Raw genomic sequence first — 17,153 nt, forward strand, 5'->3', positions numbered from 1 at the left:
GGAGCTGCGCCCGTCACGGCGACGATGATGATTTGCTGGAACTGTCGTTGATTTTTGCTACAACCAGCGAATGCTTTTGCTACGTCCATTCATGGTGAGTTGCGACCTGCGGCGATGACAACAATGTTTTTGCTACAACCGTGGATGCTTTTTGGTACGACCGACATGTTTATTTGCTACATTCGTTTTATGGTGCAACTGGTGGCCATTTTGTTCTTGGAAACTCATGCAGCGAGCGTCGATAGCGAGGGCGGGGCGACGCACCAGAGTGCTACAACCATGGACGGCAACCGAGGCGAGGTACACTGCGAGCTTGCCGACGAGTGTTGCGGCCAGCGACCGTCGCCACCGGAGCTGCAACCCGGTCGTATACGCAGCCGCATATGTGGATCCGGCGAGGAACGCAAGAGGCGACGAAGATGGTGCGGCAGCCGGCGGTAGCGAGGCGGCGAGCAAGGGCAGCAGTGGTCCAAAACGAGGGCAGCATGGCTCTGGGTCTGTGTGCGGGATCCAGCAAGCGGCGGCGGTGGTGCTACCTTTTTCTCCTCTTTTTTTTGTGGGGGAGGATGACGAAAGGGGAGAGAGGACATATCTGATGGTTATGCCCGTCCAGATCGAACGGCTCTAGATGGACTGGTCGAAATTGCGCCGGTGCGCCGGCACCTAGCATCGCCCTAACTTAAACGACAATCCTAATTTATTGGTACTAGGAGAAAGTAGCATGCAACATGATGTAGATATATGTAGGGTCTTTGTAGGCTCATGAATTACGCGGCCGCTAACATCCTCCTGTTGTAGCGGACCATGACCTTCCCCTTTGGGCCCCGGCATGACCACGTTCCAGTCCGTCTCAGGGAATGGCGATACCATCTCCATCTCGAAGTTCCTCAGCAGGTGGCTCCATATCACCTTGATCTGCATGTACGCGAACGCCTCGCCGACGCAGGCGTGCCGCCCACCACCGAACGCCGTGTAAGAGAACGCCCCGCCGACCCCATCCTCCCCTCTGCCCGGGCCAAACCTGTCCGGCTCGTACCTCTCCGGGTCCTTGTACACATGCGGGAGACGGTTGTGGATCACCAGCGGGCTCGCGACCGTACGCCCCTCCGGGACTTGGTACTCGTCGCCCGCCCTGGTTCGCACGGTGAAGCTCCGCCGCGCGTGGCGCAGCAGCATCATCGCCGGCGGGTGGAGCCGCAGAACCTCCTTGACGCAGCGGTGGAGGGTGTCCATCTCCTGCAGGACCTCGTAGTCCACGCGGTCCCCGTGCCGCTCCACAATCTGCTCCTGCTCCTGGACAGCAGCGCGCAGGTGATTGCCATTGGCGTGCGCGAGGAGGCGCGCTCCAGTCCACGTGCCCGTGCTGGAGCTTGTGTGCTGCCCCGCGAACAGCGCCGAGACCAGCATCCCGACGACCTCCGTCTCGGTGGTGGCGCGGCCGTCTTTGTACCTGGAATCGATCAGGCACTGCAGCATGTCATTTGGGCCACCGTCTGGGTAGCTTGTTTTGCGGGAGCTGACGATGCCAGAGAATATCTCGCCGAGCCTAGCGCGCGCCGTGTCGCGTCTGCGGTGCGCCGGGATGGGCAGGTGCGGTAATAGGATGGTGACGAGGCGCATGCCGTCGTTGAGTTCACGGAGGTGAGTTGCGACCTCGGCCAGCATCTTGGCCCGAACCTCCTCCCCGAACAAGCACCGGCTGGCGATGAGCGTGACGAGGTGCTCTAGCTCCTGCTTCAAGTCAACCGTGCCGGTCGATCCCCATCTCGCAAAGTATTCCTTCATGCATGCATAACACACACAATACGTAGTAGACATCACATCAGAGTTCCTAAACGATCGTTGCAACTACGTACTTAAAGATGATGCCATCTTAATTATTTTCTACCTCGACTTCTTGCACCATGAGGCAGGCGTAGGTCCTGAGCTTGGCCGGCTTCATCGCGTCGCCGAAGAAGCGGAACTGTTCACGGCGAGTGGCGAAATCTACGTCGAAGGCCACACCGGGGCCGAAGGTCGGAATGGTGAACTGTGAGACCTCGTCCTGGCTGATCTCCGAGTCCAGCCCTTGGAAGAAATGACTCGACACATCCGGCCCAACCAGGAAGGTCACCTTCCGATGCAATAGTCTCACTGTGAACACGCTCCCCATCTGTGCATGGGCGTCGCGGATCACTTGCACCGGGCCCTTGGTGAGAAGCGCCGGGAGGATCCCTAGAAGGGGAGCCCCTGTGGCCACGGGCGGCGGAGGAGGTGATCGATTGGTTGTTCGGGAGAACGTCGCCTGTCGCCGTGCCATCCTGATCGACATAATTGTGACGAAAATAGGAAAAGATGCTAGCCAAAGAACTCTTGTCAGTTCCATATTTTCACTCCAGATGCGATGGCCGGGGCGTAAATACTGTAAAAACGTTGCAAAAGTGAGTACGCCAAACACCCATCAATAATGTAATCACATGTGCTCCAAAGGCCAAAACTACCACACAAATAGGAGAAAATTTCAGTTACCCTAATTTTTGCTCAAATTTTCCCTGCCCACAAATTGGCCAACATTGGCAAACAAACTGAACTAGTTGCCAAAGAGACATTGGCAAGCCAAAACATTGGTAGCCATTCAAACAAACAACAAAGTTTTGTTGTTGACCAAAAAATTGCTAAGGTATGTTTTGGGCACCATCATGTCCATATCCTTGCTGGTATTTAGACTTCTCTATTATATACGTAGATATGTCTCAAGAATACGATTTAAATATTGCAATTTTTCGGGTCTTACAAATAGGCGTTCATGGTTATGTTTTGTCGACATATGATTCTCCAAAACGTGAACTTATCGGTATATTTGAGATGGATCTGATTATTGATATGATAAATATTAAAATAATAGATGATACTCCTCTCGTGACACGGAATTGAAAAGTAATTTTCAAATTTTGCATTGAATATAAATTCATTTGTTAAGATTGAAAACATGTGAGAAATTTCTAAAAAACAAAATAAAGATAAAAATATTGACATGAAAAGTTAAACATGCCATAACTAAATGCAAGATTTAAACCCCACTTAAGTGCATTCATGGATGCTGCATGGCAGAGAGGTATTCCATTTAGATCACACTGATGTTTGTAGATCAAACCAACAGAACCAATGGCCAAAACAAATTTGATGATGTGGCACATTCTAAGAGCAAAAAAATGTGTATTAATGCTTGCTAGTTTCAAAGATAAGAAAGCTATGTATAGCTATAAGATATATATAGATATAGACTGCAAGTTTTTTTTAAAAAGAATTTGATTGAGATAGAAGAAAGCTATATATAGATGCTTAAGTATGACACTATTTTCCTGCGAAAAAGTGTGTGTATATATATATATATATATATATATATATATATATATAGACACACACACACACGATTGCAAGCTTACACTGCTTCTGGCCTTCAGGGACTCTAGCGGATGGCAAAGTGAAGCGCAGGTGCATCAATGATCTATGTATATATCTCAATGATCTACCCGGCGACCAAAATGATTCAATGGGAGATGGAGAGACTAGGAAGTGCGCTCCGCGGATATTTATAGCGGAGGAAGTTAATTAAGCCAGCAAACGATAACATGTCTAGTAGGCATGGTTAATAAGATGATGTAGACCGTGTGGTTAATTAATACTGATTTTCTAATTCTCATCTAGTACATGAGAATTAACAAATTCTTCTCTAGCTCCTACTCCCTCCATTCCTAAATATAAGGCTTTTTAGAGATTTCAATACGGACTAAATATGAATGTATATAAACATATTTCAGAGTATAAATTCACTTATTTTGCTTCGTATATAGTCCATATTGGAATCTTTAAAAAGGCTTATATATAGGAATGGAGGGAGTGCATCAATTAATTCATTAAAAAGGAAAAATCGTCATAAATCTCCGCATAAAATCAAATGGTGTAGGAATTAGATAAGACTTAGTTCATTCGCATCTAGATGGAAGGAATGAAAAAAACGGTCATCACGTTGCTCCCAGGGCGATACAAGGGGCCCAACCGTAGCACCACCAGAAACCCCCCGATCTCGGCGTCTCTCCTACCGCCGCGGTGGCGGCGGGCCCAACACCAAAGGTGCCTGAGCGGGTGGTTCGCGATGGTGTCCCCCTGGTGCGGCTGAGGCGGTGCCCGTGGGAACATCGTGTGCGGCGGCCATGGATGATGCAACGGTGGTTGTTACCTCCATGGCCTTTCCTGGCGATGGATAGTGGTGGTGGGTTGTGGATCTGATCCTCGCCTAGATACGTTGTTGCTGTGGCTCTTGATAGGACGACAACACGTAGAGGTGCTAGTGAGAGGTTGCTGAAGTCTCACTGTTGGCATTCCGATGGTTGTGTGTGCCTTCACGGGGCGGCTCCGCACGAAATCAAGTTAGCTATTGGTTTGAAGTGGTGTGGCTGCTTGTAAAAACCGTTCGGACTTCGGTCATGGTGGAAGATGGTGGCGTCTTAGGAATCATTTCCTTGTCGAAGGCATCATGTTGTAGTTTTCGTCACCTTGCTCGGGCTGCTCCGAGGAAACCCTAAATCTGGGTATTCCAGATCGGACGTAGGCAATGCCTTCGGTGTTGTTCTCTCCCCTTGGGGCGTCGTTTCTCAGCAAGTGCTATCTGGTGGGGCCAGGAGGTGGAGTGGTGTTGCGTCTACCAGATCGATGACATCGGCTCTCACTAATAGACGAGTCATGATGGACACATGCAGGGTTGTGGCGATGTTTGGCACCATGGCAGCATCGATGGCAGGCCTAGCAAGGGTTATGCGTGGTTCCCTGTCCTGAAAATGGGTCAACAGATGATGGCGGCGGCAGCTTCTGGAGCATGCGCATACAGTGCGCGCTGAGGGCCTGTTGGACTAATTTGTGCTCCCGACTCATTGTTGATTGGCCTGGTGAGGCCTCTGGATCATACATGGTGGGGCTCCGATGTTTGGGCACTTGGCCCTGATCATGGACACCGGCATCATTGATCTTGAAGGGCAGTGACAATTGTCGGAATGAAGGTGGCTATTATTTTTGTCAGGCTTTGTTGTATAATTTAATAAAATTGATTGTGTGCATCATTTCTATGCAGAGGCGGGAGGTTTCAACCTCCTTTTCCAAAAATAAAATACCATCTAAATGAGACCTAGTCACACCATTAATTCAGTTCCTTCTTATCTCATTTACGGTGGGTAACTGAGGAGGTTAACCACACGTAAAAACTCTAACGTGATTAGTTAGTTGTTAGTATCACGGGTTGTATCGCAGTGGTTTGATAAGATAGTTTTGTGTTATGCGATCCGCATCATCTAGCCAAGGGATAGTATGAATAGGCATCTCATAACATAGAGAAAAATTAACTGATATTATAGATCATCTATTAGCTAAGTGAAGACAAGGACATTTTTTTCTTGTCTCTCTCCAAACTCAACAGTTATCGTACGTGGTATTGTTAAACAGTTTGCTAAGTCTTCTCGAAACATACTTTCACCCTGCTTTATAGATAAAACACCAACCGAACAAAGTACACGGCCGAACGATACAAGATAAAGAGGCAGTCCTCTTACAAAGCAGATCTCGAGATAGTCGGAATATGCAGGACACTACGCTACCGAAGGATAACACAGGGAAGTCTAGATACAACGCCACGCTACGCCCTAGCACACCTAAGCTCCACGACAACGCTCTCAGGAGAGAAGACGGCGCGAAGCGTCGCCGCTGCCAAGTCCAAAGTGGACATGAGCTTTCTTTCGGAACCCTGGCACGGAGAGAAGATCCACAACGACGTCTTCAAGAAGAAAGCGGCACCGACGAGTGTCGTCGCCGTCGGCGCCAAAGCACGGAGCTTTCATTCGGCAACTCACCCGTGCCACACGAGGCCACAAGGGAAACCACGGCGATTCCAGACACCCAGTTCTGGATCTAGGCATCGCCCCAGCGAAGGAGTGCGAGCCCGAGCCACCTGACGGTACCCCCTCGTCGCCCACACAACCAAGAGGAGAGCCACCACCGCTGCCATAGTTCCCGCCGGAGAGCCAACCATGTAGCGCACCATCCGGGGCCGCCACCCCGGCATCCATGTTCTGAGTCACCGCCAATCGCCGACCTTACAATGCGTAGCCATGGTGGGAGGAACGGGAGGTGTCTCCTTCCGCTCCTAGCCTGGCATCAACCACCCGGCCTGGATGAGCGCCCCCACAGTAGGGGGCATCCACACCTGTGTCCCCCGACAATCATCGCCGACTGTGGGGAGCACGGCCTAGTAGCTGCCGACGGCCACCGCCGAGCAAGTCCCGGCCCGGTCCAAGCTCACACGCCGCCACATCCATGGTCAGCACCGTTGATCCGCCTGCAACATAGCAGCAACACGGGCGCCTACTCGGATCGACGCCACAATGAAGCAACAGGAAGACGATCACTAACGCGAGGGAAGACCAATGCGGACCAGGTCGGCTCCCGGACCCTGCACTCCAAAGGACGCCATCCACCGCCTACAACCAGATTCAGCCCCGAGGCCGCCTGGAGGACCGGCTGATCCGTCCAGGACATCCAGGCCGCCCCCCACACCAGCCCCCCCCCCCCCCCAGAGCCAGCATCTAGGGAGCACACCGCCACTGGAACCAGCAGATCCGCGCTGTCGGCTGACCCCCACCACCAGATCCGGCCGGATCCGGCCGGTAGGCCAACCGCGCGCCACCTCCCGGGTCAGGAGCTCCGCAGCCACCGCGCCACACTTGGGAAGCCGAGCGCCGGCGTGCAGCCACCAGCCGGACGCGCCACTGCATCACGCCCCTGCCAATGGGCCCCGCGGCCGCCCAGTGCCGCCACCCGAGGCGCCACCCCGCGCCGGTCTTCCACGGGCAGAGGAGGAGGAAGGGCCCCGCCGCCGCCGCGCCATCCGGCCTTTGCCTGTTGGCGGGGCTGAGGGCCTGGCAGCTAGAGTTTCCCCCCCCCCCCCCGGCGCACGCAGGCGCGTCGCGGGAGGGGAAGGGAGAGGGGGAGTTTTTTCCGAGCGGCAATACCTGCTAGCAAAAAGTATCCGCATACATATCCCTTTGCTAAGTCTTAGTCGACTGAGACTTCGTTATGTCTCGGTCGATGCTATATTCCTTTGATCTTACATGGAAATTCGTATATAAAATTAATTTTCAGTTTTTTTCTATTTTTTCTTATAATACTTTATCACTTGACCAAGATGACTTGCTTAAGTCTTAGTGGACTGAGACCTAGCCACGTCCATTGTTAAAACTAAAGAGCACTGCCCTACGTGTGCATATGGTTAATTGATTCGCGTCCACATGCTTAATTGATTTTCCCTAATCTCATATACACGTACGTACTCAGCATCCGAACAAGTCGACCACAGGTAATTAAATCTGGTCAAACCGGGACAGTTGAAACAGTCGTCATGAAAACGACTCTGATTGAGAAACACTCTACAAGTGTACTCCCGAGTAAGACGAAGTCCCGACAAATTTGTCTTGAACCAATCTATCCTTAGTTATGCCGATAGTGAAACCGACACAAAAAGATGGATGGCGAAGTAAAGCGCTGGTGGATGAAAGATATATTTGTGTTTAACCTAGGGTGCTCTGCTCACCTTAGGTGTGAGCTACCCGGCCAAGATGATGCAGTGGGAGATGGAGAAACGATCACATGAACGCATGGACCATGGTTAATGCATGAGATGATCTCGACGGGCCTATTAGTTATCCTCATGATTAATAAGTATTTCTCATCTAGGAGTAGATGAGAATTAACAAAGTCCCATCTAAGGCTCGACATAATAAGAGTAACTTACTAGCTAGGTACAAACACACCTCAAGGCATGTTTACTTATGTGGTAAATAGTTAATAAGAAGAAAGATGTTTATAGTAACAAATGAATTTATATCTAACTAAATGAAGGATTGCATAATATCACACATATGTTACTACCCATTATGGAGGCGATCCACCGTCCGTGAACACTCTTACGTGATTAATTAGCTATCAGTATCACGGGTTTGTATGCGCAGTGGTTTGATAAGATGGTTTTCTGTTATGCGATCCACATCATCTAGTTACGGAAAAGTAAGAATAAGCACCCTAGCGGTTAAGCAATAAAGACTAACGTGATTAATTAGCTGTTTGTATCACGGGTTGTATTGCAGTGGTTTGATAAGATATTTTTGTGTTATGCGATCCACATCATAAAATAAAGAAAATTTGACTAATATTATAGATCACCTATTAGCTAAGTGAAGATAAGGAGGCACTTTTTTTATTTCTCTCTGTTCAAACTCAACGCGGCATTGTTAAAACTAGGGCATCTTCAAGGCAGACCTGTAAACCCCGTGCAGCCGTCTAGATCGGGCTGTTCGGGCAGCGAAAGCCATCCAACACCGACTTGTATCAGTCCATAGGGCGGTCCGGATGCGATTTCTTTCGTAAACCGGAGACAAATGTGGGAAAGTTTACGGGAGTCCGGACCAATCCCATGCCCGTTTTCTGACAGCCCTGGCACACCAAATAACCCCACCCCCCTCCCGCGCGCTTCCGCCCGACGCTAGGACGCGACCTGTCGCTGCCTCCACCATTAAAGCGGCGCGCCGGCCGAGGGCGCCACACGTGATGCGTCTCCGGTGTCCACGCATGTTCAATGCCGGAGACACGTGACTAGACGGGACACGACGGATATCTACCACACCCGTTCTATGTCGTTGTCCGTCCGTCTACCACCATTAAGAAGGCTCGTCGGCCGAGAAACCCACTCCGACGCCGTGCATTGACGCACCCGGATGCCTGGCGTCACCGGGATGCTCTATATAAAGGCGGCCACACCCGGCTAACACCACACCACAACACCAGCCCCTCCACATCCTTCTCCCTTGCACTGCATCCGCCCTGACCGCCAGCGGGAAAGCACTGTGGGACAGTGTTTCGCCGGAGATGAAGCACGCGGTGGCCACCCTTGTGGCCGCCTGGCATAGCCTTCATGCGAGGCGGATCGAGGCCGGCTTGCCGGCCAGCTCGCCTGATGTCTCAGACGATGAGGCCGACACCACGATGGAGACGGCCTCCGATAACTCTGCCCCGGCTCCCGCGTCTCCTGTGCACGCCAGCTTCACCATGGAGAAGACGCATGCGCAGTGCAACGCCACCACGGCAGAGCTGCAGCCTGCGCCGGCACCTTTGCCAGCGTTCCACCAGGCGCCGGAGGAACAGCGGTGTACAGCCTATCCCTCCTGGTGCATCACCGGCTGGCAGAGGGCCAGATCTACGGCAACCGCGCAAGCAAGGAGGCCGCGGCGAACCCCAACTTCGTGGTTGAGCAACATGCCATCTATGATGTCGTCCACGCTTAAGCCGCCGCTCGCCAGGAAGCGGCCTCCATGGAGGTGCAGCTTCAGGCGATCGCGGAGGAGAACAATGCCCGCTGCGCCTCCTACACGCTGTCGATGAACCATCAGCCAGCTAGGTGGGACGAAGACGGCCGACCCCACCATTTCCATCGTGGATCTCACGTCCACTGACGACGGATAGGTCGCAGACTCCTCCGAGGACGAGTAGGCCACGGGAGGCGGCGGAGCCTTTTGTCCTATGTGGGCCGATCTGTCTCCCTTGTTACAGCACTTTCACTTCATCAGTCTTATCGCTGGTGCTCATGGAGACGGCGGAAGGAGAATGACATGGGCTTGCACGCCAGGCGCCGTCGCCGTAGGATAGGTTTAGGGGCGGGTCTTTTTTTAAAATGTTTGAAATGTAGTTAAATCCGTCGTGTTTGTATGAAATCCTTCATGTTGGTACGAAATTTGCCCGTGTTTGGATGAATTTCATCCGGTTTATTGAAAATTAGTTTCAAATATATGTGGCTAACGTTGAATGGTCCATGTCCGCATACTGGTCCTGCTGTTTGCGGACGGATGCTGGTGATTTTTTGCGAGTTGCCGTTAGAGATGCCCTAAAAGAGCAATACCCTACGTGTGCACATGGTTAATTGATTCGTGTCCACATGCTTAATTGATTTTCCCTAATCTCATGTACACGTACATACTCGGCATCCAAAGAAATAAACAACAAGTAAATAGTACCACAGGTAACCAAATCAGATCAAACTGGGACAGTCGGCATGAAAACGATTCTGATTGAGAAGCACTGAAGTAGTGTACTACTCCCTCCGTCCGGGTTTATTAGGCCTCTCGGAGGAGGGAGCGCGTCCGTTTTTATTAAGCCTCTCTGCCTCGATCAGGTTGCCAAGAGAGAAAACGGTTGGATTCTTCCCCGGTCTATTCAGCTTTTTGGTTCATCTTCCAAAGCGCAATGATTTCCAGCCGTAGGCCAAGAGCTCGTGAGCTGTTAAGGGCGTCTCCAACAGTTGTAACATAGGTATTGGTAAATTTGCCACATAAAACATAGTGATGATGTGGATGTATTAAATGTGGAAAGAAAGCAAAGTTGTATGTAGATTAACCAACAACCTTTGCACAAACTCCAAGATGAAGTAGAGAGCAACCATATTTATTTTTTCACCATCTATTGGATAGCTTGCATACAACCCATTGGAATAGATGTATGATAGCTTATTGGTTGATGACATGGACATTTTACCAACAAGACTAACATATAATCTGTTAGAGATGCCCTAACTAGGCATACTAGTACCCCCTAGCAATAACGCCAGGCTACCCATCCAGTGCATGGGCTGCTAATTCTCGTTTGATTGGACATGCATGCACCATGCAGGGGCGTGTGGGGCTGCATGGGAATATTTTGGCTAGTAAATCATGCATTGGAAACGAAAGAGCACTTAGTCCAGGAAATTAGTGCCCATTACTCAATGTGCCTTGGTACCTGAGTTTCTGTTGGGGGGCCTAATAAACTCGGACGAAGAAAGTATTATAAGTGTACTTCCCAGAAACACGAAGTCCCGACAAATTGCCATGAACCATCCACCCTTCGCCGATAGTGAAACCTATACAAAAAATCATCATCGCACATCTTCGCCGCAGGAAAACATCCACGCTTCCTCCAAATGGAACATACGATAGGGAACGCTCTCTATAATCTGACTCGTTCTGCATGTCTATTCTGAGCATTTACTATATCACCTCGCACAGTTGCGAGCTGGCCCAATTAATACAACCGGACAAGGTGCTTGTACCCCACGGAGTCACTACCTACATGAGAATTACGAACCATCTGCGTCCCGACAGTTTGGCGATGAGATTCCTTGAATCTGAAACTTACTCCCTTCGTTCATGAATAAGTGTACTTCTAACTTTTGACTTAAGTCAAAATTTTAAAATTTTGACCAACTTTATAGGAAAAAATAGCAGCATTTATGACACTAAATTAGTATTACTAGATTCGTTTTGAATTGTAATTTCATACTATATCAATTTTATGTCATATATGTTACTACTCTTTTGTATATATTTGATCAAAATTTTAAAACTTTGACTTAAAACAAAGGCTAGAAGTACATTTATTCGTGAACGGAGGGAGTAGGCCAGCTCCAACGCCCATGCCCAAAAAGAAGCCAAGTCCCATTCAACAATTACCTTTCTTTAGTTTCTATCTTCGGAACATATGTTCATTTTTACCGGACTGTGTCCGTTTCGGTAAGGCAACGGGGCAGTGTCCGATAGTTTTTCTAGATGCGCTGATCATGCACTTAATGCGTGGAAGCATCTGGTCCGCCACGGCCGGCTGACGCCCCTATGTATAAATTTTTCTAGCTACCGAAACAAATTTTTTTTATTTCATCAACGACATATCTATAATATCTAAATAGTTCATCCCACTAACCTATTTCTCTTGACATGCAAGCTGTCCACATCAACAATCAACATGCAGCCATCCACCTCAGCTAATCTGCCACATCATCGAGTTTTTTTTTCTATTCTCTTAGTCATCCCACATTTTTTTTTATGGAGAAAGAGGATTACACACCGCACTGTTTTGTTGGGAACGTTTTTTCCGCTGAGAGGTTCCCCGTCCTACGCTTCCTCTTCCCCACGCCTGCGACCTCACACCACAACGCCCCCTCTTCTTCCCAGTCGCGACCTCCTACCTTCTCCACAGAACTTCTCACCCACTTCACCTTCTCCAAAGTCCATTAAATCACGGCAGTGGAAAGGATGCAGCTCTATATTTACACGGGGACCCATCAATCGATCACATCAAAGCCAAGTAGATGAGACGGCGAGGTCGAGCTTCAGGTCAAGGTTCAGACTGGTGGCGAGGCGGAGGGACGGCTCGCCGGAGCAGCGGCCTTCTCGCTGGCTGCGTTGGAGCTGTTGGCGTCGATCACATCAGAGCCAAGAAGATGAGACAGCGAGGTCGAGCTTCAGGTCAATTCAGACTGGTGGCGAGGTGGAGCGACGGCTCACCAGAGCAGCGGTCTTCTCAATGGTCGTGTTCGAGCCGTTGGCGTCGCTGCTCGCATGCCGTGGCCTCCTCCTCCCATTGGCCACTCGACAGCGTCAGGACAAACCCCGCCGCCGACTGCTGTTGATTTTGACGCGTGCTTACCTACAGTAACATCTTCTCTGAACATTAATACTCTCCCCGTCCTCGCTCACGCATGCCACTCGATCCGTCTCTTCTTTTCCTTTGATGCAGGGCTTGGCAGCCCTCTATCCCACCCACTACTATCACCATCCACCTAATCGACTAGGCTGCACTGCAGCAAGTAGTAGCAGCAGCCAACGGAAGTGTTGGCATGGTCAGGAGGAGGAGAGCTGCTGCTTCAAACAGTTTTTTTGAGATAACTGCATCATGATCTGCTGTGATGAGTAGAGACACTAGCAGTCAAGACTGAAGAGCATATCTAGGTACACCTGAGATACCATATACTACTTTCAAGCTGCATATTTGCTATTGGCCTTATTTGCTCTAGCAGGTTGGATCACTAATGTTACTGAATTTCTTTGTGACCATCCACTAAAGGTAACTCTTGCTGCCCCATTTTTTTCGTATGATTGCATAAATTCGCACAAACTGTACTGCCCCTTACTAAAGAAGACCTCTGAAGAAATTGTCTTACAAAATGCACAAATCTATTTTGATGGTATGATGTTCATAATCTTCTTAGTTGTTCAATACATCTTCTATTTTTAAGTACTGATGTATTTTGAGCATATTTCGGAATAATCAAAATATCTTGATGTTTGCAGGTTACTTTGGTCTGGATTATAGGGTAAAGAAAGGTTTTATCTAGAATGGAGTAGTTATCCTCCAGTCAGTCTCATGTTTTAATGTTGTGAGTTACTTCCGCATATATGAGCACCTGAGAGTGTTTTTTTACGCCTGTGCATCCGAGAGTGTTGACAAGTATAGGTCTGAGTAGTTGAAGGAAGATGATACAAAAATAGTCGAAGGAAGGTCAGCCTATTTTTTTTCATTCAATTCTCATTAGTCATGCATGGACCTAAAAATAGTACCATGGTGTGGGCAACTAAGAAGAATGATTGCCACCTCTGAAGAAAATCTTCACTCAATTCTATAGAAGTAAGAACGTGCCCTCCTCTAATTATCCTTGCAGATTGTTATTCTTTGAATCCTATAAAACTGCTTCAGTTCTATACCATTAATCTAATTGTATTCAGCTTTGCGAAATTAGTAAAATTTACTTCACCGTTCTCTCTTCATTGTGATATTCGTTCTGTTTACGTACATGCCTTTGTTTTGGAATAGGTTATCCTGACTTCCCAAACCATGAATATTATAGACTTGCAATATTACTTAGAACAGAATATTGAATGCACAACATGATTCTGAATTGTCATGTTCAATTATTGACCAAAGGTTCATCACCGTGCTAAATTTAAAAGCTTTCTCCCTTGACTGGTCTTGCCTTATTAAGTCAAAATTGCATCACATTTATTTCATCATGACACTTTTTTCACGCTAATTGTTGTATAATTTTTCCTTCACTAAATGTAGCAGGGGTTTGATTTTTTGTGTGCAGAAATTATGGGACAAACTTAATTGGCAATTTATGCTCTCACTGTCATCAACTCTTGCACACTATTATTTTTCCCCTTTTCAAGTGCCAGCGCTCTGTTCCTGTTAATGGAGGTGATTGTTTGTTGTCTTCACCATGAAGATAAGTAGTGAGCTATGATGTGGGCAACTAAGAAGAATCAGTACCACCTCTGAAGCAAATCTCCAATGCCTATTTGATTTGTGGTATATTTATTTATTCTTTGTGGGCGAGATGTTTTTGATTCACAAATGTTTGGAAGGTCACGATATTTTGCCGGTGGGAACTGTAACCACTAATGTTAATATTTTGAAAGGAAATGTTATGTATTTTTCTAGCCAGCTCTACATTGTTCAATCTCATGAAATGGTTTTATTTTAGCCACGAAACGATATGGCTAAAAGTATATCCAAATTATTTATATTTCATTTGTGTAACATATCTCATTTTTCTTGCAATAGTTCCCGCAACAACGTGCGGGGTGTCATCTAGTTGTTACAATGTACTAGTACATAGAAAATGCATCAATTCTTCGCTAGGAGAGTAAGACCAAAGAAAACAAGAAGCACAATTGATGTAGGGTGGAACCCTATATGACCGATCTTTCACGAAAGGAGCGGATCCCGCGATGAACACGAAGAACACGAGGGGGAAACATGAGGGGGGGGGCACAAGAGAATCACTCAAACCAATAAGAACAATCACACATATGCTAGATCCTCGAACACAAAAGAGATACGCGATTTGAATCCAACAAAGGACGATACATAGGGTAACCGGTTCTTCTCCGAGAGGTCTTGAGGTTTTCCCGTTAGGGGTCTTGAATCCAAGTGGATCTTCTCCGAAGAGGCGACGGACGCTCGTGATGGAGTAGATCTGTATGGATGAGCAAAGCTCTATCTCACATATGAGCGAACACAACGCTAACCCTAACTAGAAGGAGGAGGAGGAGGTCTATTTATAGTCTTAGTGCAAATGGGGGAGAAGTGAAGGGGTACATGGGCCTCGGGCCCGAAACTATGCGCAGATAGGTACCGGATGTCCGGTGGGTTACGGTCGTCCGGTGGCTCATGGGCGTCCAGACGTCCGGTAGTTGCCGGACTTCCGCTTGATCTGGCTCGGTTGAGGTGACACCGGATTTCCGGAGATGGCCGATCGTCCCGTCGCGTCAGACATCCGCTATTTCGGCTCGGGTGTGGTCACGCCGGTCGTCCGGTCCTTGCCGGACGTCCGCTTGCTGTAGCTTGCGTTGGCTGTGGCCAGGGCAGGCTGGGGCTTCAGGTGCCGGACGTTTGGTCCCGACCGGTCATCCGGTGGCTGTAGCTTCAGTGGTAGCTCTTCTTCTTGTCCTTGGCACTTGGTGTCCTCCCCGTCTTGTCCATTAGATGTAGATGCTCTGTGGCCGTCCTCCAAGTACCTGATCACACATAGTGTTTTCGCTTGAGGTAGTAGCCATGTCTCATGTATAGAAAGTGGTAGTTCGGAGAGGAGCGAGTTCAACTTATCTTCGATAGCCTTTGCTCGGGCTCTTGTCACTGGTCTAAGTGGTGTCGTGGGAGACGGAGGTAGATCCATGGGGATGACCTTGGGATGCTCCGCATCATCTCCCCCCCCCCCTTGGGAAAGATCCGACCTCGGATCGAAATCTTCATCACCATGGTAGGGCGAGAGATCCTTGACGTTGAAGACGTCGCTCACGTTGTACTTGTCGCGCGGGAAGTCGATCTTGTAAGGGTTGTTGTTGTAGCGTGCTAGCACCTTGAAGGGTCCATCGGCTCGCGGTAGGAGTTTGGACTTGCGTTCGTTGGGGAAGCGTTCCTTTCGAAGGTGTAGCCACACAAGATCTCCAATGTTGAATATCATGGGTTGCTTGTTGACGTTGAGCTTGGTCGTGAGTCATTGTACTTGGCGCTCGATGGTGTGTCTTGTATATTCATGCATCTTCTTGATATAGTTCACTCGTGCACGCGCGTCCATATTGATGCGCTCTTGTAGTGGTAGAGGAAGAATGTCCAATGGGGACAATGGGTTGAATCCGTAGACGACCTCGAAGGGGCACTTGCCTGTAATCGAATGTCTTGCGCGGTTGTAGGCGTAATCGGCGATCGGTAGGCACTCTTCCCGCTCCTTGATGTTCCGCTTGATCAACACATGTAGTAGGGTGGAGAGTGTTCGGTTCGTCACTTCTGTTTGGCCGTCAGTTTGTGGATGGTATGCCGTGGAGAATAGTAGCTTGATTCCGAACTTGGCGCATAAGGTCTTCCAAAAGTAACTCAAGAACTTGACGTAGCGGTCCGAGACAATCGTCTTTGGTACTCCATGTAAGCGCAAGATTTCCCTACAAAAAAGGTTTGCAACATGTGAAGCATCGTCTATCTTGTTGCAAGGAATGAAATGAGCCATTTTAGAGAATCGGTCCACAACAACAAACACGGAATCCTTTCCATTTCTAGTCCTAGGCAAACCAAGTACAAAATCCATGCTAATATCTTCCCATGGGTGATATGAAGTTGGAAGGGGTGTATATAGACCATGAGATTGCGCTTTGGACTTAGCTTTGCGACATGTCGAACATCAGATGGTGAAGCGTGAGACGTCGTGTGACATCTTGGGCCAATAGTAGTTCTTGGAGAGCGTAGCGAATGTCTTGTCACGTTAAAAGTGTCCCATGAGTCCTCCTCCATGAGATTCTTGCAAAAGTAACAAACGAAGAGAAGACTCAGGGATGCAAAGTTTGTTAGCTCTCATAAGATAAACATCTTTGATGTAATAGCATTCCCAAGATGTATGCGTCAAACATTTGGCATAAGGAATAGCAAAAGTAGGATCATGCGCATACAAGTCTTTTATGTGCTCAAAGCCTATGACATTCAATTCAAGTTTGGTGACAAGCATGCATATGCAGGAAAGAGCGTCCGCCACAACTGTTTCCTTACCTTTAATATACTTGATGACATAAGGAAACGACTCAATGAATTCACTCCATTTAGCATGACCCTTTTTCAACTTAGTTTGACCCTTAAGGTATTTAAGCGTTTCATGGTCGGTATGGATGGTAAATTGATGAGGGCAAAGATAGTGTTCCCGTTCATGCAAAACTCTCACTAAAGCATATAGCTCTTTGTCATAGATGAGGTAGTTGATTTGCGCTCTGGAAAGTTTCTCACTA

The 17,153-nt window shown here is 48.5% G+C and overlaps 1 pseudogene; it reads right to left on the minus strand.

The window, feature by feature from the left end:
• Window positions 1-767: 767 nt before the first annotated feature.
• On the minus strand, window positions 768-2,377 carry LOC147988675 (obtusifoliol 14-alpha demethylase-like; annotated as a pseudogene).
• Window positions 2,378-17,153: the final 14,776 nt, after the last annotated feature.

This window comes from Triticum urartu, chromosome 1A (genome assembly GCF_056163025.1).
Source record: "Triticum urartu cultivar PI428250 chromosome 1A, HENAU_Tu73, whole genome shotgun sequence".
NCBI lineage: Eukaryota > Viridiplantae > Streptophyta > Magnoliopsida > Poales > Poaceae > Triticum > Triticum urartu.